The sequence below is a fragment of the Schistocerca nitens genome, chromosome 10 (assembly GCF_023898315.1).
Source record: "Schistocerca nitens isolate TAMUIC-IGC-003100 chromosome 10, iqSchNite1.1, whole genome shotgun sequence".
NCBI lineage: Eukaryota > Metazoa > Arthropoda > Insecta > Orthoptera > Acrididae > Schistocerca > Schistocerca nitens.
In genome coordinates this window covers 1,956,610-1,981,501 of record NC_064623.1, presented here as the reverse complement: position 1 = coordinate 1,981,501, position 24,892 = coordinate 1,956,610, and the positions used below count along the sequence as shown (strand labels likewise).

The 24,892-nt window shown below is 41.1% G+C and overlaps 1 protein-coding gene across 3 annotated transcripts in view; it reads left to right on the top strand.

The window, feature by feature from the left end:
• LOC126210239 (zinc finger CCCH domain-containing protein 14) overlaps window positions 1-24,892 on the top strand; it is a 238,337-nt gene that overhangs the window by 6,992 nt on the left and 206,453 nt on the right. The gene's annotated exons all lie outside the window — the stretch shown is intronic.

Sequence of the window (24,892 nt, the reverse complement as noted above, 5' to 3'; positions counted from 1 at the left end):
TTCACATCAACACACTTTGTCCAACATTTCACAAGTTTTTTATATGCACCACATCAGTGGCTTCTGCACCGGATGCAAATCTTGTACCCATGAGTGCTTCCTCCCATGGTCCAGACATAGAAATGCCTTTGTCAGAATATGTCCAAGCATTATCCTGCTGCAGAATGACACCTTTTTGTAGCTTTCTGTGATGTTTGGATCTGATTGTAAGTTTCAGTTTAGTCCGCAACACATCACACTAGTTGTCACTGCGTGCAGTTTCACTTCTTGCAGTGGAGTGAATGGCTATCTAACCTTCCATGTCTCAGGATAGCATTAGCATAATCTTACCAGCCGATGGTTGAGCTTTAAATTTCATAACTTCTGGCGATGATGGGTGTTTCCAATCCACACTCACAGTCTCACTTTCCAGCTCCTTATGATGCACAAATGTTTACAAGAGAGATCCATCCTTTGTGCCTTATGCTAAGCTCACAATTCTTTTGCCAACACCTTGCATACACTTTCTGAAAATGTTGCCTGTCTTGTAAGATGGAATAAGCTGAACCGTGACTGATATATAAGGTGATGGTGATTTCGTCCACTGTGATTCATCTGTTTTCCATCACCATACCCTCAACAACTTTCAAATTGTCCTTAGCATTGTTGACATCGATGCCCTGCCCCTATCTTTCCTTGTCACATAGAGAAGTTCTTGCCATTTTGAAGCACTCTATCCATCCATAGATGTTGCTTTGCGATAAACAGCTGTTACTGTACTATGCTTGCATCTGACAAATAATTTATGCAGGCTTAATATCATCCGCAGACAAAAAACGAATCACTGCCCTCATTTCCTCCTTGGTGCAGATCGACATTGGAGCTGCAATGTTTCACAGTTTGCTGCAATATGGCGACTAATGCATTGTACAGAATGATATTAGCAATGTTACTGAGCTCTGTGGTGAGAGATTGCAAAAGTCCTAATATTTTTTGCCTCCCCACGTACTTTCACACACAGCAAAAAAGAAACATACCACCTGAAAAATAAACTGTATAAGAACAAATCACAGCATTTATGTTAAAGGTGACAATTCTTGTCCACAGTTGACTGGTAGCCAGCATCTGAGATAGAAGAGTGATGTGAGAACTGTGCACAGCACAGGGATGTGATTAAACTCGTCGTCTCATCGGTTGTTGCTGTGCTTGTTATCATGTAAATGACTAGCTGACAGTCACTTTGTTATTCTGGTCCAGGTAAAGCCTTTTTGGTGTTGTTTCTGCACAGTTCAGATGGCCTTCCTCTGCAAATGATTCTAATCCTGCTCCATGTCCCTCCCCCCACCCAATCCTTATCTCCTACTCCCTCCCTAACCCCCAAAGTGATACTAGAGTTCGTGAACTCATTGTTCTGTATGTACTGCAGGTATATAGCTAGAGAAATTAAAATAGCACCACATTTAAGGTCATTCCCTCGCATAGATGGAGTTGTACCTTAACAACGGTTAACAGAGTGCCGTGTCGGCACACGATGTGGCAGGAATGAATTTAAATAGTGTCAGGTTCAGTGGTTGACCCATTCCTGTTCTTGTTTACGTATAACAGTACAAGTGACACTGGAAGACTTCTAATTTTAGTATTTGCTGGTGATATATGTTTTTAGGGCCTGTACTCAACCATACCAGACACAGCTAGGAAATTAATGGAACAGGTTTACAACTGGTTCACAATCACCAGCTTAAACTTTAGCGTTGTAAATTCTCAAATTATGCATTTCCAAACAAATAATTGACTTACTTATGCAAGAAGTAAAGATGAAGACACCCACTGGATGTGGCTTCATGTATGAAGTTCCTGGGCACCCAGGTGGACAATAAACATGGAGAATTTAGCCAGAAAGCATGGTTCTGCATGTTTTGTACTCAGAAATCTCTCTCCTGTGTTGGCCTGGAAGTAAGATTTCTGGCATACTTTGTCAGTTCCATGTAGGTCTTTGCCCATAAGGTAGAAAAAGTATTTATGTTTCAGAAGTGTACAATAAGAATAGTGAGTAAAGTTATTAACCAAACGTCTCGTAGAAGCCTCTTCTTGGAGCTAAGAATTCTTACGCTTAAGTGCTAATACACATACGTCCTAATGATGTTTGTAACTAATGAGAGTGAATTTATAGTGTACTCAGCAGTTTGCGACCACAATACTACAAGTAGAAAAAATCCTTGTACACTAGGTGTTGTATTCACCAGTAACTTAGGTGCTCAACATAAAGGTAGCAGAAAGTGAAACCTCAGTTATAGAGTTCCACAGCTGTATAAAAGTGGTGTACATGGACACTTACTGTGACCATGTCACAGGGCAACACAATAGAGCCTCGTTTAACTGAATTTTGAGGCACCGAATTACAGACAGTTCGATATAAAGAAGTTTTAATTAAAAGATTTTCGTTTTTCAAACATGTATGCCTGTCAAGTTCACTTTTCCTTGTTGTGGGTACCAACATATGAGGGCCCTCTATTTCCTTCACCTCTAAGAAAAAATAAAAATAACTGCGCTGTGTGTGTGTGTACAACAGTGTATCTGATGTTTATTTAATTGAGGCAGTACATGTATGTACTGTCAGAGGTTTGTCCTTTTCTTTCTTTCTTTCCTTTTCTTTCTTTCTTTCCTTTTTCTTTTCTTTTTTCTTTTCTTTACATAATCCAATGACATGTGTATTGTGGAACAATATTGTACCCATTGAATTAGTGCATCATGTAATCAAGTGATAATCTGAAGAAATACTTTAATGTACTATCCTTTAACACATTATGTTTTAAGGAGAACACATGTTGTAGTTTACAACAATTCTTATCCGTTATTAATTTTGTTTTGTACATTAAACTGGAAAAAAACACTGGTTGTTGTTTGTTGGGTAGTTGGTTGTAATATGAAGTCACTCTCTGAAGATACCATATCCAGAGCAACCTGAAATGCCGTGGAGGTGTCAGAAGTGGCAGCAAATCTCTGGAGAACAGCAGCATGGGTTGTTGATGTCCTATCTTTGTGTTCCTCCTCGGAAGATGATGGTAACACATTACCATTCTTTTCCACATTGTCAGAAGAACTGATGACTGGTTCGTTGGCATCACAGATGTTGCTGTCTGTCTGCGACCACTATTCCCTATAGACAGTGACCAGGTGTGAGCATATAGAAGAGCAGTGTCAGAGTACAAAGTTGTATCCGCATTACAAGTAAGTTTGGATGGTGGATCGTAGGTTTCCTCTTCAGTTTCAGCAGCATTGTCCAGGCCCTCTTAAAACAGTTGGTTGTGGTGTCTCTTGTAACTTCATCACAAGCAGCAGATATGTTGCCGACAGCTTGCAGTACATTCCAATCTGGAACTGTTTCCTGTCGTTCTATCACACTGATGGCAACTGTGACAAGTTGGCATCTGTAATTGGACTTCATCGAGTCGATTATTCCGTGATCCGACGGTTGCAGACATCTTGTGGTGTCGGTTGGTAAGAATACAACTTCTTTGTTCAGAAGTTCCAGGTCATCGAACTGATGCGCTGAGCAGTGGTCCGGAGTTAACAGAAATTTCTCTTCCTCTCAGACATTTGTTGTTGAACTTCAAGAGCCAGCTGTGGAAGAGAGATTTGGCCAGTTAAGCTTTATTGCTGTTCTCATAGTAGCATGACAAATTGAGTAGGTAGACATTTTTAACACAATGTGGATTTTTATATTTTCAGTTCCTAATGGCTTGAACTTCTCAGAACCACGTGAAGTACAACACAAGTTCACTGTCAGTGTCCCCTTGCTGCATTTGCTCTGTGAGATTTTTTGCCTTTGACATATAGGGTTTTTGAGATAACAAGTTATAGGAAATGCCACATAATCAACATCAAATGTGACTGTCGAGTGATGCAAATGAGAGCTGGGGTTTAAATTTCTGTACCCGCTTATTGGCACATACCTTGTTTACTACATCTACATACATACTCTGCAAGCCACCATATGGTTTGTGGTGGGGGGTACCCTGTACCACATCTAGTCGTTTCCTTTCCTGTTCCACTCACAGACTGAGGGAAAAACAATGGTCTATATGCCTCTGTATGAGCCCTATTTTCTTGTAGCTTTGTGTATGTTGGCGGCAGTGGAATCGTTCTGCAGTCAGCTTCAAATGCTGGTGCTCTTAAGTCTTCTCAGTAGTGTACCTACCTTGAAGAGAATGTCACCTTCCCTCCAGGAGTTCCTGAAACAGCTTAGTAATACTTGCTTATTGTTCAAACCTACCAGTAAAAAATCTGGCTGCCTGCCTTTGAATTGCTTTCATGTCTTCCCTTATTCAAACCTGGTACACATCCTAAAGACTAGAGCAGTACTCGAGAATAGCTCACACTAGAACCCTGTTGCAGTCTCCTTTACAGATGAACCAAACTTTACAAAAATTCTCCCAGTAACTCAAAGTTGATCATTCACCTTCCCTAGCACAATCCGACATGCTCATTCTGTTTCATATTGCTTTGGAACGCTACACCCATATATTTAAAAGACTTGACTGTGTCAAGCAGGACACTAATAATGCTGTATCCGAACATTATGTGTTTGTTTCTTCTAATCATCCACATAAACTTACATTTTTCCACATTTAGAGCTAGCTGCCATTCATCACACCAAATAGAAATTTTGTTTAGCAGGTTACTTTCCGTTCGGAATGTGGGTGCTTTCAGCGACTGTTACGTGACTTATAAATTATAGAGTGCAGCAATCAGTCGTCCTTTTTTAGGTTTTATTATGCAAATCCAGATCTCGGCTAGTAGCAAGCCATTTTCAATGCACTATTTTTTATTCTCAATGCATGTAAGTCCCTGTTGTTCAGGCGTCAGTCACAGTTCTTTGAATGACGTTCTTTGAATACTCGAAGAACTGTGACTGACACCTGAACAGCGGGGACTTACATGCATTGAGAATAAAAAATAGTGCATTGGGAATGGCTAGCTACTAGCCGGAATCTGGATTTGCGTTATAAAATCTAAAAAAGGACAACTGATTGCCGCAATCTATAATTTATAAATTTTGTTTAGGTCATCTTGTATCTGCCTAAAGTCATTCAACTTCTACAACTTACCATACACCACATCATCACCACCAAAGATGCAGATTGCTGCCCACCCTGTCTGTCAGATTATTTATGTATACAGAAAATAATAATGGTCCATTTCACAGTTCCACGGGGCACTCCTGACGATGTCCTTGTCTTTGTTGAACACTTGCTGTTGAGGACAACATACTGGTGAGTCATTCACATATCTGAGAACGTATTCCATATGGTTGTACTGTTGTCAACTGTCTGCAGTGTCAGATATTTTCCAGAAATCTAGGAATATGGAATGTGCTGTTGCCTTTCATCCATAGTTCACAGTATATCATTTGAGAAAAGGGCAAGCTGAGTTTCGCGCAAGTGATGCTTTCTAAAACTGAGCTAATTCCCAGACATAAGCTTCTCAGTCTAAAGAAGATTTATTGTATTCAAACTGAGAACATGTTCAAGGATTCTGCAGCAAACTGATCTTAAGGATATTGCTCTGCAATTTTGCAAGTCCATTATTGTACCATTCTTATATACAGGAGTCACCCGTGCTTTTTTTCCAGTCGCTTGTGACTTTGAGCTGAATGAGATATCCATGATAAATGCAAGCTAAGTAAGGGACCAATGCCATGGAGTACTCTTTGCAAAACTGAAGTGGGATTCCATCTCGACCTGGTGACTTATTTGTTTTCAGTTGTTTCTGTATGTCAGGGGATGTTCATAACTATGTCGGCCATATGGGAGTCTGTTCGATGGTCAAATGATGGTACATTTGTATGATTCTCCTGCATGAACGATTTCTCAAACATGAAATTTAAAACTTCAGTCTTCGTTTTGCTATCTTCAATTGACACACCTGACTGGTCAGTGAGTGACTCAGTGGCACCCTTTAACCTGCTTAGCATTTTATGTAGGACCAAAATTTTCTCAGCTTCTCAGGCAGACCTTTTGCTGAGGTGTGACAATGGTAGTTCTATGCTTTGCGCATAGATCTTTTTACAGATTCACAAATCTCTACTGGCCTTTGCCTGTCGTCATTTGCACATTCTCTTTCGAACCGAGAGTGCAACAGCCTTTGCTTCCTTAGCATTTTCCGAATTTCATTGTTAAACATGGTGTCTCTCTTCTGCTCGTAATCCACTTACTAAGCACATAGTTCTCCAGAACATGAATTACAGTCTGTTTAAACTTTGCCCTTAATTCCTGTACTTCCATCTTACTCTGTGTCTCCCCACAGACACAAAAAGCATAGATTTTATAGCTTTTCTGAAAATGCTACAACCAGCTCTCAGAACACAAACCCAGAAATTGCCTTTTTCTGGGAAATTTCACGAGCCATTTCTTGAAGCGTAGGGCTGGACAATGGAATTTGCTGTGTGTGTGTGTGTGTGTGTGTGTGTGTGTGTGTGTGTGTGTGTGTGTGTGTGTGTGTGTGTGTGTGTGTTGGAACCATTCAAACAGCGAATCCTCCACTTAATGTTTGACTGTCCTGTTGTGCTTGCTATTGCTGCTTAATGAACAGTTTGCCAGACTCTCCAATATTTTTTGTCTTGAAGTTGTTATTGATGAGAGAGTAGATTTTGGGATCTGAAAGGGTTCTGCAGGTGTGCATTTTAGTCTCCTCTTCACTTTCAAACACATATATTTTATTTTAGCATAAGAGTATTATGCTCTAATTTTTGTTGTGGTGGCATATTGCAAAAGGTGGAGTGAAAGAAAGAAAGAAAGAAAGAAAGCTATGTTCACTGTCACAAACGAACAGAGATGGGGGAGAAATCTCAAGTTGTTGCATGTTGCGTGCTGTGTGTAGTCTGCTGACTGATGCCTCTTCACCCCCGCACTCATGTCCTATGCTGTGGAAGTGACACTTGATCAGCAAGGAAGTGATCCGGTCATTGCTGTGACATTAAAGAGTACAGTATATTACTGAAAAATATTTTGTGAAATGCACAGCAGAAAATATCGTAGTGCACATTTGCTTCAAGTGAAGAATAAGGTACAGAATGCATAATCTGGAGACAAATTTTAGTTTGTCGTGCAAATTATCTGAAGTCGGGTTTAAGTGGTAGATATTTTTGATGCAGTTGGCAGGACTGGTTTGAGTGAGTTGTTGTTTTATTCAGTTTTGAAATAATGAAGGTGTACTGTATGTGTTAAAAAAATGACTGTAATTACACACAAGTAATGAGAACAATCATTTATTAAGCTAATGTAGACCAAAAAATACTCACCTTTTGCTTGCAGAGCAGGCATGGCTCTGATGTAAAAGGGCTTAAGCTGTTCTAAGTTAACAGAATAGATTTTCACTATCTGATCTAATTGAAGTTTAGTTTGAACTGCAGTTAGAGAGTTTATAAGCTGAGAATCTCAATAGATAAATACTGTGGCTATCACTTCGCCTGATATTTGACACTCAGTGTGAACTATCTGACGACTGGAATTGCTTTGCAACTGGTGACTACTGTCGAGAACTGTCCGATAACTGGAGGCAACTGGAGCTGACCGATGATTGGAACTGGTTTCAGTGCACTTTGCGGTGGCATACAAAACTGTTGGTGGAAGAATGGACTAACTGAATGTCCTTCAGTGGAAGCATAAAGTAGTTTCCAGTACATGTGCCATCTGGGAGGCAATTGACTGTACTGTGTGTGGTTCCATCTGAAGTGTAATGCCATGTACTGTGTCTCGCCGAGTCATGGCACCGTGCGTCCCTCTCTAGGCTTGAGAATGGAGTTTTATGTTCTGGTGCAAAAGTCTGTAACAGTTTGTTGGTGGACATCAGAAAGGAATTTGGACATTCCCAAATATTTAAAAACAGAGTACTAGAATGAGTTGAGTTCAGTTGTTTGTGGGAGGAGACCAAACAGCGAGGTCATCGGTCTCTGGGAGGAAGTCGACCGTGCCCTTTCGAGGGAACCATCCCGGCATTTGCCTGGAGTGATTTAGGGAAATCACGGAAAACCTAAATCAGGATGGCCAGATGCGGGATTGAACCATCGTCCTCCCGAATGTGAGTCCAGTGTGCTAACCACTGAGCCACCTCACTTGGTAGAGTACTAGAATATCTCATTAGCCATTCCTTCTGACAATTTAGCAGAATACTTGGTTTTGAGAACATAAATTGTGGGTATCTTTAATATTTGCATTAGATATATCCTAGCTTTACCAGTATTCAGATAGTGGATGGTGGTCTGAGCAAAAGAGCTACACAAATGCTTTGTTTGAAGTGTCAGATAAAAAACAGCAGCTGCGTATTATAGTAGATGTTTTTCTCCTAGCGCACATATGTAAAGTTACGCAGAAGTAATCACCTTAATTAACAGCTTGCCGAGATTAATGGTAGTTGTAATTTGTTGTTAGTATACTATGTAGAAGTAGCTGCAGTGGCCACTTGTGGCTGTACTCATCCTGTGTCCCTCACAATTGTTCTTCAAAGTGGGACTGGCAGAAAAGATGTATGAATGAATATATGAGAGTTGGCAGTATACCGCATTCAGAAGGGAAGTGCCTCATTTCAGTACCACACCTCTCCCAGCTGTGAAATAATGCAATCTGTTTAGTTTTGTGCTTTTTAAAAGTAACATTATGCACTGAAAAAAAAAAGAAAAGAAAAACTGGGACACCTGCCTAATATTCTGTAGGTCCCCCCTGAGCGTGCAGAAGTGCCGCACCATTACATGGCATGGACTCCACTAATGTCTGAATTAGTGCTGGTGGGAATTGACACCATGAATCCTGCAGGGCTGTCCATAAATCCATAATGGTAAGAGGGGGTGGAGATCTCTTCTGAGCAGCATGTTGCAAGGCATCCCAGATATGCTCAATAATCTTCATGTCTGGGGAGTTTAGTGGCCAGCAGAAGTATTTAAACTCAGAAGAGTGTTCCTGGAGCCAATCTGTAACAATTCTGGACGTGTGTGGTGTTGCATTGTCCTGCTGGAATTGCCCAAGTTTGTTTGAATGCACAATGGACACGAATTGATGCAGGTGTTCAGGCAAGATGCTTACATACGTGTCACCTCACACAGTCGTATCGAGACATATCAAGGGTCCCATGTCACTGCAACTGCACACACCTGACACCATTACAGAGCCCCCACCAGCTTGAACAGTCCCTTGCCAACATGGAGAGTCCATGGATTTGTGAGGTTGTCTCCATAACTGTACATGTCCATCTGCTCGATACAATTTGAAACAAGACTCGTCCGACCAGGCAATATGTTTCCAGTCATGAACAGTCCAGTGTCGCTGTTGACGGGCAAGGCATAAAGGTTTGTATTGTGCAATCATCGAGAATACACGAGTGGGCCTTCGGCTCCGAAAGCCCATAACGATGATGTTTCATTGAAAGGTTTGCGTGTTGACACTTATTGATGATCTAGCATTGAAATCTGTAGCAATTTGTGGAAGGTTGCACTTCTGTCATGTTGAATGATTCTCTTCAATCATCATTGGTCCCATTCTTGCAGGATGTTTTTCTAGCCACAATGGTGTAAGAGACTTCATGTTTTACCAGATTCCAGATAATGAGTATTAAAGTGTTGGTGTTGCCTATGTTACTGTGAGAATGCCCTTTAACACTCTCCCCGGCAATTTACCTACAACCACCACAGCAACCAAAAAGACCTCGAGAGAGAAAGAACGGAAGAGGTTTTGAGCCAGACCATTTTTCACTTTTGTCGAGGGTCTGCAGTAACAGTGCCTTCGCCGAGCAGGCCCTGCATAAGCCATGCAAGTACAAAAGTAGCATCCATGTTGCTGCAGCTATATCACCCTGATCAGAAGCCTGCCAGGTATTAAAAATCTGAACAAATACGAGGCACACCAGTTCTACTCAGAGTGCAGGAGACAGAGCTGATAGTGGAAACACTGTCTGTCGCTAATGAGGTTCTGATGCCCTCCACACGTTTCTGGTGTGCCACTTGATGACTTTGTGGTCCCTCATCACCAACTGTGGCCGGAGTTTCCAGAATGGTGTTGTATGAGTAACTCTCCTTCAGTGGGCAAAGTGTTGTCAGTTTGTCCACCAGTGAGGAAAAGTGTCACTTCTGTGCAGGCAATCAGTCTTAGGTATGATCGACATCTACCAATGTACTTGCAAGCAACTTTACAGTGATTTGTGAATGGTACATGTGTTCTCCTGAAATTGGTGTCCGTGCTTATTGCACCATTTATAAAGTTATAGGCATCGAGCTTACAGGGCATGTGATACTGGCAGAAGTGAAGCTGTGAGACCGGGCGTGAGTCGTGCTTCGGTAGCTCAGTTGGTAGAGCACTTGCCCGCGAAAGGCAAAGGTCCCGAGTTCGAGTCTCGGTCGGGCACACAGTTTTAATCTGCCAGGAAGTTTCAAATACTATATATCTTGAACTGTTTTGCAGTAATTTCATTATTTTATTTATTATTTATTTACACGTCAAGTTCCGTAGAACGAAATTGAGGTGCAAGTCTCCAAGGTCATGGAACATGTCAGTACATGAAATTACAACAAAAGTAATAACAGATAGAAATAAAACCCGAAAGAAGTCAGTCCACAAGTTTAAGTAAAACACAATCAACAATACAACAAGGATCAGCTTAATTTTTCAAGGAACTCCTCTACAAAATAGAGGGAGTGACCCATGAGGAAACTCTTCAGTTTAGATTTGAAAGCTCATGGATTACTGCTAAGATTTTTGAATTCAAGTGGTAGCTTATTGAAAATAGATGCACACCTTTCTGCTCAAGAGTTAAGGAAGTTCGATCCAAATGCAGGTTTGATTTCTGCCGGGTATTAACTGAGTGAAAGCTGCTTATTCTTGAGAATAAGCTAACACTGTTAACAAGAAATGACAGTAAGGAAAGACACTCTTGGTGGAGTGGGGAGGATTTCATGAAGCATGGATCTCATTTCGGGGCAGGATTTGAGGAAGTCTTACCACTGCTGGAGAGCCACATTCAGAGTCTGATCCAGTCCCAGAAAGTATCCTGTCACAAGTGGGGCACTTTTGGGGTTCTTCTGTGGGAGGTTCTGGGTTTGAGGGGATGGGGAAGTGGCTCTGGTTATTTGCTTCTGTATCAGGTTAGGAGGGTAGTTGCGGGATGCAAAAGCTGTTTTCAGGTTGTTGGTGTAATGGTTCAGGGATTCGGAACTGGAGCAGATTGGTTTGCCACGAAGACGTAAGCCGTCCAACAAACCTTCGTAACCTCTTGGTTCATCCCTATGAAATACCCAAACCACCCTCCCTACCCTCTGGCTCCCCGGTGTAAAACCTGTCCCATGCGCCCTCCCACCACCACCTACTCCAGTCCTATAACTCAGAAGGTGTACACGATCAAAGCAGAGCCACGTGTGAAAGCACTCACGTGATTTACCAACTGACCTGCCTACACTGTGAAGCCTTCTATGTGGGAATGACCAGCAACAAACTGTCCATTCGCATGAAAGGACACAGGCAGACAGTGTTTGTTGGTAATGAGGATCACCCTGTGGCTAAATATGCCTTGGTGCACGGCCAGCACATCTCGGCACAGTGTTAAACCGTGCAGGTTATCTGGATACTTCCCACTGACACCAACCTATCAGAACTCCGGAGATGGGAACTTGCCCTTCAATATATCCTCTCTTCCCGTTACCCACCAGGCCTCACTCTCCGCTAATTTCAAGTTGCCGCCCCTCGTACATCGTTTGTCACTTAATAACATCTTTGCCTCTGCACTTCCGCCTCGACTGACATCTCTGCTCAAACTCTTTGCCTTTACATATGTCTGCTTGTGTTTGCATATGTGCGGATGGATAAGTGTGTGTGTGTGTGTGTGTGTGTGTGTGTGTGTGTGTGTGTGTGTGTGTCCCTTTTTCCCTCTAAGGTAAGTCTTTCCGCTCCGGGGATTGGAATGACTCCTTACCCTCTCCCTTAAAACCCACATCCTTTCGTCTTTCCCTCCCCTTACCTCTTTCCTGATGAAGCAACCATGGGTTGCGAAAGCTTGAAATTTGTGTGTGTGTTTTTTATTGTGTCTATCTACCAGCGCTTTCTCGTTTGGTAAGTCACAGCATCTTTTTTAAATATATTTTTCCCATGTGGAATGTTTCTTTCTATTATATTCATATCATTAATTTGAACCCAACAATTAAGTTTTTTATTGTCACTGTTGCATTTTGAAATCTTTTCTGTCACCTTACTTTCTCTTTTGGTTTGTGCAAGCGGTTTCACTTTGTATTCACCTTCCCTTTTTTCTGTAATCTACCATACAATTTATCCTGTCTATATATACTCAATAATACGTAATTTACTTCCAAACCATAACCAAACAATTTTTAACGCTTTCAACACTATCGCTGCTATAAAATCCACCATTTCCAGTTCACAAACATTTCTTGTGTTACCTCGTGAATACTATTTCACAGCTTCAGTTCCTTTCACCTATTAAACAACCATTTCAGCTAGTTCTAACAACTTTCGTTTTATTTCCATTCCCGTTTTTCCCACATAACCGATCATTGTTTAGCAGCTTCCCACAAGTTTTAAAATTATTATTTCTTCGTCAGATAATTGTTAGCCTCATTTTCATAATCTGCCACCACATAACCAGTCCTTTTAATACATTTACATGCAGTTTTTTCGAAATTTTCCCGTATTTCTCCACCCTTTAATGTGTTTTGGAGGCAACACATCTACCTAACCTTTGTACACATCATTGTTTACCAACCTAAGTTCACCACAGGATCAACATAGCTCAGCTTAAACCAACACTTTTTCGACTTTTTTTCACACCAGAACTCCAGTTGCTTTCTAGTTCACCTTTATCTCTATCCATATATTTTTATTTCCTTTGAGCCTCATGTTACACTATCCACATTCCAATACCATGTCACCCTCACAACATCCCCACAACGACCCCATTAAGTTTTATTTACATTCCCTCCACAAACATGCCTTCGTCCTAGCCAGATTACGCTCCCATATTTTATTTACTCAGGCTTGTCTGACATTTGTCATTACCCCCAAAGGCCTCACACTTAAAGCTCGCATCTCTGGCTGTAACCATTCTTTCCATCAGTCCCTATACCAGTTCCAAACTGAACAATCCATAGCCCTCACCTGCCTAATCCTTCACCTACACATCAACTCAGCCAATGAACACACCCGTCAACTCCTATCCCTAATCAAAGTCCTCAATCTTTCCTCTCCCACATCCACACTGGCTGTTCAGAGCTTTCTCCTACAGGCCAATTGCAAATTAGAAAAGCATCCCACCCTCCACCTCAAAAAACTATCCAATCTCCTGGTTTCCCACCTCCAGAAAGGCAACTCACTCACCCTCCACGACCTTTCCAACAAACCTCAACCTCCTCTCATTGCACACAGACACAGTCTCTCCCGTCTACTCAATTTCCCACTTCCAGCTGCACTCCCCCCAAAACCTCAAAATTCTAGTCAACACAATGTGGAACCACAACACCCCAATTCAGTAGTTAACCTTGTAGTGTAACGGCATATAGATTTGTTTAAATGATTTTCATTTGACATATGACCATGTGCAGACTTTGTCACCTACGTCAGTTACAACACACTTCAAAATTATTTAAACTCTTTTTTTTAAATTTGTCTCAGAATGGTTCTTGAACGAAACTGTAAAACATCATTTGAGTCGTATGCACAGAATTACGTCACTCGGGCCAATTGGTTTGCATAAACTTTTTCAATTTTAGATGTCGTTTGTTTCTCCTCAGAAATTATACTGATACACATTATCCGATTTAATCGATATTAGGACCACATTGAATAAACTTTTTGAGATTCAAAGTCGTGATGAACGCTGTCAAAATTCAATAATCTTGTCAAATATGTTATTAATTCATTCACATAATTCTTCATAAATAAATCCTCGGAACACGTATTTCAACTTTAGTAGCATCCACTAGTTTATTATCTTCCTGCATACAGACGTGAACCTGAGCCTTGACGAGACAAAACTAACATTTTCAATAAGATTAAACTTCCTATGATATCATTGATGTACAAAACATTACAAATTCTCATTTATTTGATTTTTAGGAGCACGACGCAACAACTCGGTTTCAGGATCTTCTGTGGCTCTTTGGCTGTCGACCCTCGACGTATAGTGGCCAGCAATTTTCTCTCTGGTCCCGGCAGCGAAGATGCTGTCTCCATTTGTTGCGCCGCCCTCTCCGTACATGAAACATAAAAAAAAAAAATACAAAAACTTTAGACAATTCACAACCATTACAAAAATACATAAACAAAACTAAATTAAACTTATATTCACCTGCAAACTGGGCTGACACTGGTGGATGGGTGACGCTTCAATTTCGTCCCACTACATACCCCACCCACAAGCTCAGTTTGTCAGGTTTTAACCGAAAATAAAACTTTTTCTATATACAATATTTAACTGTTAATACATTTTCTTCACATTTTACGTACTCTAGAGTCCTTGCTCTTAGATAGATTTAATCCTTTTACTACGATATTGTTGTGACTATTTGTCATTTACTCTTAATTGTGCTATTATGGTAATTCATAACCGAATATATGGAGATTACTCCTTTTCATTTAATAGTTGCTAGTAAATACTAATTTAGTACGTTCTTTAACGTTGTTACATTAGGACAGAGCGTTCAAATTGTGATAGATTAGTTTCAGTTTTATTCATTTACTAGAGTTATTCTTTCCAAAAATGTATATTACTAATAAGTTTCTCACAATAACTAATAGTACTATTTACTTTACGTCATTCTTTTCCCTAGTGCCCTATTTATGCCTGAGGTCAAGAAGAAATCAAGCAAACTTTCTTTAGAATCTCAGCACGGCTTTCTTTACCTTCGGACACTCTGTTGGGTAATGGCAATTTATTTAGGAGAAACAAGTGAGAGAGCCCCGTTTGGTGTGTTCTATATTAACACTATTACAAATCTCTATTAAAGGCACTCTGCTATGTTCTCGTGAGCCATATAGCTCTGGACGCCCATGGTCCCTAAAATTATTAACCATCCCCTTTGGTTCCTACTATTCGAGTAAATATAAAAATATACAAAATTCCTTCTGACCTAATAACAAAATTTCTTCCATATAAATCCCCTTTTAGTTATCTTTCTCCTTTTGAAGTACCGGTAGATTATTGTAGATCACTTGCTTAAACTTTGTTATTTCTTTAAAATAACGCGTAACTATCACGAAAACTTCACATGAATAAACTATGAATGCTCCTCCGTATGTAACATATACTAAATATTAACTTATTTAGGAATGAAGGGTTTCATTTGATCGGCACTATATAATCCTTTAATTACACCTGATGAAGGTTCCATAAGAAGTAACGCTTTGGGATGTACAATCTTATGCACAACATATGGACCTTCAAAGATAAAGAAGAATTTTCTACCTTCCTTATTGATCTTCGAACTTTTAGGATGAGATCGTACTAATACAAGGTCTTCCTTTTCCTGTTCGGATGGACAATTTGTAGAATAACATTTTTCTTTCCTTTACATAATACGGTAATCTACTAATTAGGACTCGTAGTAGATAACTTTCAATACTTGGTTCTTCAATTAATTTAGCACTGTTTAAATGCCATTCAAAATAATTCCTATAACCTCTCCACCGTTTAGAATGAGGAGGAGGGTCTAACAACTCTAAAGTTAAGTGTTGTTGTTTTCCTCTTGACGAATAATTTTGTTTAAACTACTTAACAAAATCATCCCAGTCCCTAAATTCAGTTCCATGCAGTACTGCCCATTCTCCAGCTTCTGCTTCTAAATGTCCTATTACAAATTGAATCCGTTTTTCATTACTCCATTTAGGAGATGATGAAGTTTCAAAAGCTTTTATAAAGATTATAGGGTGAAGTTCGCCTCCTGGTTTGAATACAGGAAATAGACTTGCTACATTTGAATTTGTCGTTATATCATCCCAACATTGTGCGAGAGACATAGTTGGATTTTGTCTAGATTGCAGAGACGGAGTTGCATCAGTTTGGCTTGCCGTGATTTCTTTATTTATATTGTTGTCGTCCAAGCTAGCAAACACGATGCGACTGTTGTCTCTGATTACGTTATTACTTCTATTACTTGAAATGTTTTCATTATTATCTAATTCCGATAACCGTTTAGTAATTTCCTGTATTCGTGTTTCTGTATTGGATACGCGGTTAGCTAATATCGATTCTTCACTGTGTTCACGATGTGAACGCTCTGTACCTTCGTCAATGTTATCATCTTTGGAGGTCTCAAGATTACTGCATATTTCGGTAATTAAAAATTTCATGTTTTCTATTTCAGTATGATCTTTTTCTACTTGATGAGTTAATGTCTCTAATTCTACATTATCTATTGAAGAAATCTCTACAGGTCTGGTAGAAACCTCTTTAATAGATTCTAATAATTCTCTACGAACAGTTTCTGTTTGCATAGAAAATTCATCTCGTAACTTATCGTTATTTTTCTCTATTTCATTTACAACTAAGACATTGACATTATCTAGTCTCTTGGTTAAGTCAGTAATATCATTTCGCTTGCGAGCTTTTTCCTCACGCGATTCCTGGATATGTTCTTCTAACCTTTTACAATTATCAGCAATCTTATTACTAAGTCCTACTAGTTTTTCCTGCATTTCAACTTTAGAAGCCTCTATTTTATCACTTAATTCTCGACTGGTTTCATTAAGATGTTCCTGTAACCTGTCTGTCGATTTTGTTAGCTCCCCTTTAAGTTCCTCTTTTAATCTAACCGTAGATTCATCGTTAGACTGTTTTAATCTAGTAATAGATTCTTCCTTAGACTGTTTTAATCTAGCTATACATTCTTCGTTAGACTGTTTTAATTCCTGTTTTAGTTCTTCTTTTAATCTAGCAGCAGATTCTTCGTTAGATTGTTTTAATTCAGCTAGAAAATCCCCGTTAGATTGTTTTAATTTAGCGATCGCCCTAAAAAGGGATCTCATGCTCCTATCGGACATAGACTGCTCTTCGTCTGGCATTTCACTTCCCGACATTATCGTAAGATATTAACTAGTTACACATGCAGACTTGTAATCAACAATCCTATAAAAGCACACTCCCTACATACAACACTCCACTTCCAACTTAAAACAGACTCACCGGACACTAATATTGTAATTTGTAGTTCTCGATGATCAGTGTGCTGCTATGGGATGCAGATGTAACAGCCGTCGATGCAGCTGCTGAGATGCTGCGACCCCGCTTCCGCAACCGGCAGGACGCTGAGTCGAACACCGGAGACGTCACTGGCTGCAAACACGCCCGGCCGCACCGTAGACAGGCGAAGCCCTCAGCAACACCTCTAATACCAGCCGGAGGAACGCCCCCCCAGCTGACGTATTGGGCCTGTTAGTTTAGGGAGAAAAAGGCTGTCGGGGTTTGCAGCATTCAGCTGCTGCCCAACAGATGCGAAATAGAGGAGAGAGTGTGGCAGATATGATACGCGATATGGGATGGAAGTCATTAAAGCATTCTCGTGGAATAACTGCGTGACCGTACTGCTTGGCTGCACTCCGTCAGATGCCCACACCCGCGAAGTCGCCGCTGGCTGGTGAAGGCTCCACCAAACTCGCGTTGACTTCCGAAGGACTCTTGATGTTTTAATTGTTTCGTACCTGTGTGCCTTAGTTACACACAAGTCCTGTTTATAAGGTTGCCACGGTGTAGTGTAACGACGTATAGATTTGTTTAAATGATTTTCATTTGACATATGACCATGTGCAGACTTCGTCACCTATGTCAGTTACAACACACTTCAAAATTATTTAAACTCTTTTTTTAAAATTTGTCTCAGAATGGTTCTTGAATGAAACTGTAAAACATCATTTGAGTCGTATGCACAGAATTACGTCACTCGGGCCAATTGGTTTGCGTAAACTTTTTCAATTTTAGATGTCGTTTGTCTCTCCTCAGAAATTATACTGATACATGTTATCTGATTTAATCGATATTAGGACCACATTGAATAAACTTTTTGAGATTCAAAGTCGCGATGAACGCTGTCAAAATTCAATAATCTTGTCAAATATATTATTAATTCATTCACATAATTCTTCATAAATAAATCCTCGGAACACGTATTTCAACTTTAGTAGCATCCACTAGTTTATTATCTTCCTACATACAGACGTGAACCTGAGCCTTGACGAGACAAAACTAACATTTTCAATAAGATTAAACTTCCTATGATATCATTGTTGTACAAAACATTACAAATTCTCATTTATTTGATTTTTAGGAGCACGACGCAACAACTCGGTTTCAGGATCTTCTGTTGCTCTTCGGCTGTCGACCCACGACGTATATTGGCCAGCAATTTTCTCTCTGGTCCCGGCAGCGAAGATGCTGTCTCCGTTCGTTGTGCCGCCCTCTCCGTACATGAAAAATTAAAAAAAAAAATACAAAAACTTTAGACAATTCACAACCATTACAAATATTACAAAAATACATAAACAAAACTAAATTAAACTTATATTCACCTGCAAACTGGGCTGACACTGGTGGATGGGTGACGCTTCAATTTCGTCCCACTATAACGTTTCCTCCAAACCTCTCTCCCAATCCGAAACCTCTGTCCTATCCAAAGGCCTCACCTTCAGCCCCACTCCCAAATTCAACCAAACAGCCCTTGTCAAAGATTTACTGTCCTACACTCGTAGTCTCTGCTGGAGATATCACTTTGCCATGAAAAAAAAATAATCCTACTCCTACTCCTAATGATCCAACTCCCCAAGACACTATCCAAATTGAACCCTGCCAGGAACAGTTCCGTTCTGCATCACAGCGGGACCCACCTCCTCTTCCTCAAAATCACCCTCTCCAAACCTTCCAGGAATTTCTCACTTCCAGCCTTGCCTCTGTCTTTCTTGAAAAACCTTAATCCTACTCCCAACATCACCACAGCTGAAGCCCAGGCTATCTGTGATCTGAAAGCTGACCGATCCATCGTCATTCTTCTGGCCGACAAGGATTCCACGACCGTGGTACTTGATCGTCGGAAGTATGTGGCTGAAGCACTGCGTCAGCTTTCAGACAACAGTACATACAAAGTTTGCCTAGGTAATCCTATTCCTGATGTCCAGGCAGAGCTTCAAGGAATCCTCAGAACCTTAGGCCCCCTACAAAACCTTTCACCTGACTCCATCAACCTCCTGACCCCACCGACAACCCGCACCCCTACCCTCTACCTACTTCCTAAAATTCACAAACCCAAACATCCCGGCCGCCCCATTCTAGCTGGTTACCAAGCCCCCACAGAACGTGTGTCTGCCTACGTGGATCAACACCTTCAACCCATTACATGCAGTCTCCCATCCTACATCAAAGACACCAACCACTTTCTCGAATCCTTACCCAATCTGTTATCCCTGGAAACCATCCTTGTAACCATTGATGCCACTTCCCTATACACAAATATCCCACTTGTCCAGGGCATCGCTGCGATGGAGCACTTCCTTTCACGCCGATCACCTGCCACCCTACCTAAAACCTATTTCTTCATTACCTTAGGATGGCCCCCTCGTATGCCAACCTATTTATGGGTCGCTTAGAGGAAGCCTTCTTGGTTACCCAGGCCTGCCAACCCAAAGTTTGGTACAGATTTATTGATGACATCTTCATGATCTGGACTCACAGTGAAGAACAACTCCAGAATTTCCTCTCCAACCTCAACTCCTTTGGTTCCATCAGATTCACCAGGTGCTACTCCAGATCCCATGCCACTTTCCTCGACGTTGACTTCCATCTGTCCAATGGCCAGATTCACACATCCGTCCACATCAAACACACCAACAAGCAACAGTACCTCCATTATGACAGCTGCCACCCATTCCATATCAAACGGCCTCTTCGCTACAGCTTAAGTCTTTGTGGCAAACGAATCTGCTCCAGTCCCAAATCCCTGAACCATTACACCAACAACCTGAAAACAGCTTTCGCATCCCGCAACTACCCTCCCAACCTGATACAGAAGCAAATAACCAGAGCCACTTCCTCATCCCCTCAAACCCATAACTTTCCACAGAAGAACCCCAAAAGTGCCCCATTTGTGACAGGATACTTTCCGGGACTGGATCAGACTCGGCTCTCCAGCAGGGATACGACTTCCTCAAATCCTGCCCCGAAATGAGATCCATCCTTCATGAAATCCTCCCCACTCCACCAAGAGTGTCTTTCCGCCGTCCACCTAACCTTCGTAACCTCTTAGTTCATCCCTATGAAATACCCAAACCACCTTCCCTACCCTCTGGCTCCTACCCTTGTAACTGCCCACGGTGTAAAACCTGTCCCATGCACCCTCCCACCACCACCACCTACTCCAGTCCTGTAACCCGGAAGATGTACACGATCAAAGGCTGAGCCACGTGTGAAAGCACCCATGTGATTTACCAACTGACCTGCCTACACTGTGAAGCCTTCTATGTGGAATGACCAGCAACAAACTGTCCATTCCCATGAACGGACACAGGCAGACAGTGTTTGTTGGTAATGAGGATCACCCTGTGGCTAAACATGCCTTGGTGCACGGCCAGCACATCTCGTCACAGTGTTACACCGTCAGAGTTATCTGGATACTTCCCACTGACACCAACCTGTCAGAACTCCGGAGATGGGAACTTGCCCTTCAATATATCCTCTCTTCCCGTTACCCACCAGGCCTCAACCTCCACTAATTTCAAGTTGCCACCCTTCGTACATCACTTGTCACTCAACAACATCTTTGCCTCTGTACTTCCGCCTCGACTGACGTCCTTCTGAATCTGCTTAGCGTATTCATCTCTTGGCCAATCCTGGGTATATGTGCATTTATTTGCTGTTTTGTATGTTGTTGTTGTGGTCTTCAGTCATGAGACTGGTTTGATGCAGCTCTCCATGCTACTCTATCCTGTGCAAGCTTCTTCATCTCCCAGTACCTACTGCAACCTACATCCTTCTGAATCTGCTTAGTGTATTGATCTCTTGGTCTCCCTCTACGATTTTTACCCTCCACGCTGCCCTCCAATACTAAATTGGTGATCCCTTGATGCCTCAGAACATGTCCTACCAACCGATCCCTTCTTCTAGTCAAGTTGAGCCACAAACTTCTCTTCTCCCCAATCCTATTCAATACCTCCTCATTAGTTACGTGATCTCCCCACCTTATCTTCAGCATTCTTCTGTAGCACCACATTTCGAAAGCTTCTATTCTCTTCTTGTCCAAACTGTTTATCGTCCATGTTTCACTTCCATACATGGCTACACTCCATACAAATACTTTCAGAAATGACTTCCTGACACTTAAATCTATACTCGATGTTAACAAATTTCTCTTCTTCAGAAACGATTTCCTTGCCATTGCCAGTCTACATTTTATATCCTCTCTACTTCGACCATCATCAGTTATTTTGCTCCCTAAATAGCAAAACTCCTTTACTACTTTAAGTGTCTCATTTCCTAATCTAATCCCCTCAGCATCACCCGATTTAATTTGACTACATTCCATTATCCTCGTTTTGTTTTTGTTGTTGTTCATCTTATATCCTCCTTTCAAGACACTGTCCATTCCGTTCAACTGCTCTTCCAAGTCCTTTGCTGTCTCTGACAGAATTACAATGTCATCGGCGAACCTCAAAGTTTTTACTTCTTCTCCATGAATTTTAATACCTACTCCGAATTTTTCTTTTGTTTCCTTTACTGCTTGCTCAATATACAGATTGAATAACATCGGGGAGAGGCTACAACCCTTCCCAACCACTGCTTCCCTTTCGTGCCCCTCGACTCTTATAACTGCCATCTGGTTTCTGTACAAATTGTAAATAGCCTTTCGCTCCCTGTATTTTACCCCTGCCACCTTCAGAATTTGAAAGAGAGTATTCCAGTTAACTGTTTTGTATATTTAGTTTATTATTGTCAGTCGAAAAAGTTATACATCTTTTCGAGTGCTCTGTGAATCTTTACTTTTGGAAAAGATGGATAAAAGAATTTGCATTAGATTTTGCTTGTTAAGTGGAATAATGTGCAGCACCACATTGAAAATACTGACAGTCTGGAACCGCGCGACCGCAACAATCGTAGGTTCGAATCCTGCCTCGGGCATGGATGTGTGTGATGTCCTTAGTATAGTCAGATTTAAATAGTTCTAAGTTCTAGGGGACTGATGACCTCAGAAGTTTAAGTCCCATAGTGCTCAGGGCCATTTGAACCATTTTTGGAATCGAAGAAAACAGTGAGAAGAATCTTTTACATGGGATAGAACTTCTTGGCTTTTATTGGTCTTGGCTCTTCTGGCATTTTCCAACTCTTGTTTTACTCATAGTAGATTCTCAAGAACCGCTCGGCCACCCCGACTGGCTCTTCGATTACAATGGGGTACCACATTGAGTTCCTCTCTAATAGTCGTACAGTCACTACAGTTCCAGGTAATCACTGGAAGCAACATAAGTAAGGAGAGGAAGCTGAACAACGGATTGCCTCAAGGATCACCCTTACTGTTCAACCTATATCTATCTGATCTACCTGACACTTCGTCCAGAAAATACTGCTATGCCGATGACCTGGCTCTAGCCGTCAAACACCAGGAAATGAAGACAACAGAAGAGATTTTAGCCTATGACCTGTCTGCATTAGACAATTACTTCAAAATCTGGAGACTCCAACCCAGTGTGAGTAAAACAGAAGTGTGTTGCTTCCATCTAAATAACCAGTTGGCGAACGTAAAACTGGAGGTAAGTTTCAGAGGCAGAATTCTTCGTCACAACTGGAACCCAAAATATCTTGGTGTCATCCTGGATCGTACACTATGCTTCAAACAACACCTTCTTAACTTAGCTCAAAAGCTGAGGACTCGAAACAACATCCTCCATAAGCTATGCGGAACTACCTGGGGATCTTCAGCAACCACCCTGTGAACTTCAGCTCTGGGCTTGGTATGCTCAAGTGCTGAGTATTGTGCACCTGTTTGGATGAATAGTCATCATACAAGGCTTGTTGATACCCAGCTGAATACGACAATGTGCATAATATCTGGCACAATCAGATCTACTCCAGTTTATTGGCTTCCACTGTTAACCGGTATAATGCCTCCTGATCTACGCAGATGTACTGCCCTTATGAGAGAATTCCACAAGATCTCCAGGAATTCTAACCTACCCGTGCATAGCGACCTGCCACTTTTAAATCGCAAGAGACTGAAATCACGTCATCCAACTCTGTGCGATGCTGCTGACATGGTTGCTAAGAATTTCAAACCTCTTGAAGAATGGAAAGGTCGGTGGGAAGCAGTGACAGATGTGCACCTGCATAAAATCTTCTCAGGTGCTAAATTTCCAAGTGGATTCGACTTACCACGCAAGACGTGATCTACTCTCAACAGAATCCGTACCAGCCATGGGCGAGTGCAGGGATGCTCTCTTTAAGTGGAAGAAGCTGCCTGATCCAGCTCGTGACTGCGGGGCTCCATACCAGACTGTTCACCACATTGTCAGTGAATGCAGGATTCGAGCCTATCACGGCGCCAAAGAGGACTTCCTGCTAGCAACTCCAGATGCAGTGCGCTGGATTGAAGGACTGGATATTCAGTTGTAAAGACAAACTTAAGTTTCTTGTGTGTCAATATGTACATATGTATATGTAATTTCATGATATGTCTGTATTAGCCATACGCTAAATAAATAAATAAATAAATAAATAAAGTCACTACATGGAAGTTGTGTGCCATTTGCATGAAGCGTTCTGAAGAAAAGACCAGAATTGTGGCAGGACAACTCCTTGAAATTGCATCGTGATAATGTTCCTGCATACATATCAATTGCTTGTTCATCTTTTTTACAAAAAAAAAGAAAACCATCATGTTGCCTCAGCCACCATATTCACGGGAGTGGCCCCCTACAACTTCTTTCTATTACTGAGACTGAATAGAACCATGAAAGGTTCATTTTGCCACCGTCAATGATACAGAAACAGAATCGTTGAAGGAACTGTACACCAGAACGAAAAGTGGGTTCTAGAAGTACGTCCAAGATTGAAAAAAATGGTGGCACAAGTGTTTTATATTTAAGGATTATTATTGTCAAGTGGACAGAGTTTATGAATAAATACAAGAATTGGTAAGAAAAACAAAAATTCCTGTTACGTTTTGCTCGCACCTCATACAGTTTGATTCCTTGGTAGAGATTACTTTTCTGAGCTTTTTCTTTCCTTGATATGCACATATCTTGGAGTTCTGTGTATAGTCAAATAGTGTGAATAGAATCTTCAAGTAAGTAAGCATTTTTTTGCAATGCATATGATGATAATTTTTAGTTGTTATCCTTTTGGGTCTGTTCTGTAGTTTGAATATCGTAGTAATATTTTGTGCACTTGATCACCATAAAATGGCAGGATAGTGGAGGACAGAGTTTATGTAGCAAAAGTAGATAACTGTGTGATACTCAATGGTACATCCTGATGACAGGACACAGCACTTCGACAATGCTCTTTGTCAGTATCTTTGATACATAATCCAATAGTGCACGCATTACGGGCAGTGAGCAGTCCGAAATACTCTTTGGTCAGGCCCGGTGGTCAACCTTGTCGTCTTGAACCGTCCCTACTTGCCAGCATGTGTAGTGTAAATGGGATTTTTCATTTGTTCTGTGAAATGCCACACGGAATTTACACATCGAATGTGAGGATAAGATTCGAGTAATACGATCACTTTTGATCGTGTTCATGTAGGCTATTGAACGATTGCCCTGGTTCAGTGGTTTATAGTCCCAATTGGTAGTTATGGCTTCCAACAAACTTTAAATGTAATTCCAAACCTTTTGTAAACTTGTTCTGACTTAACTGGACTTAACATCCAGTATTTAACGCATTAACTCATTTG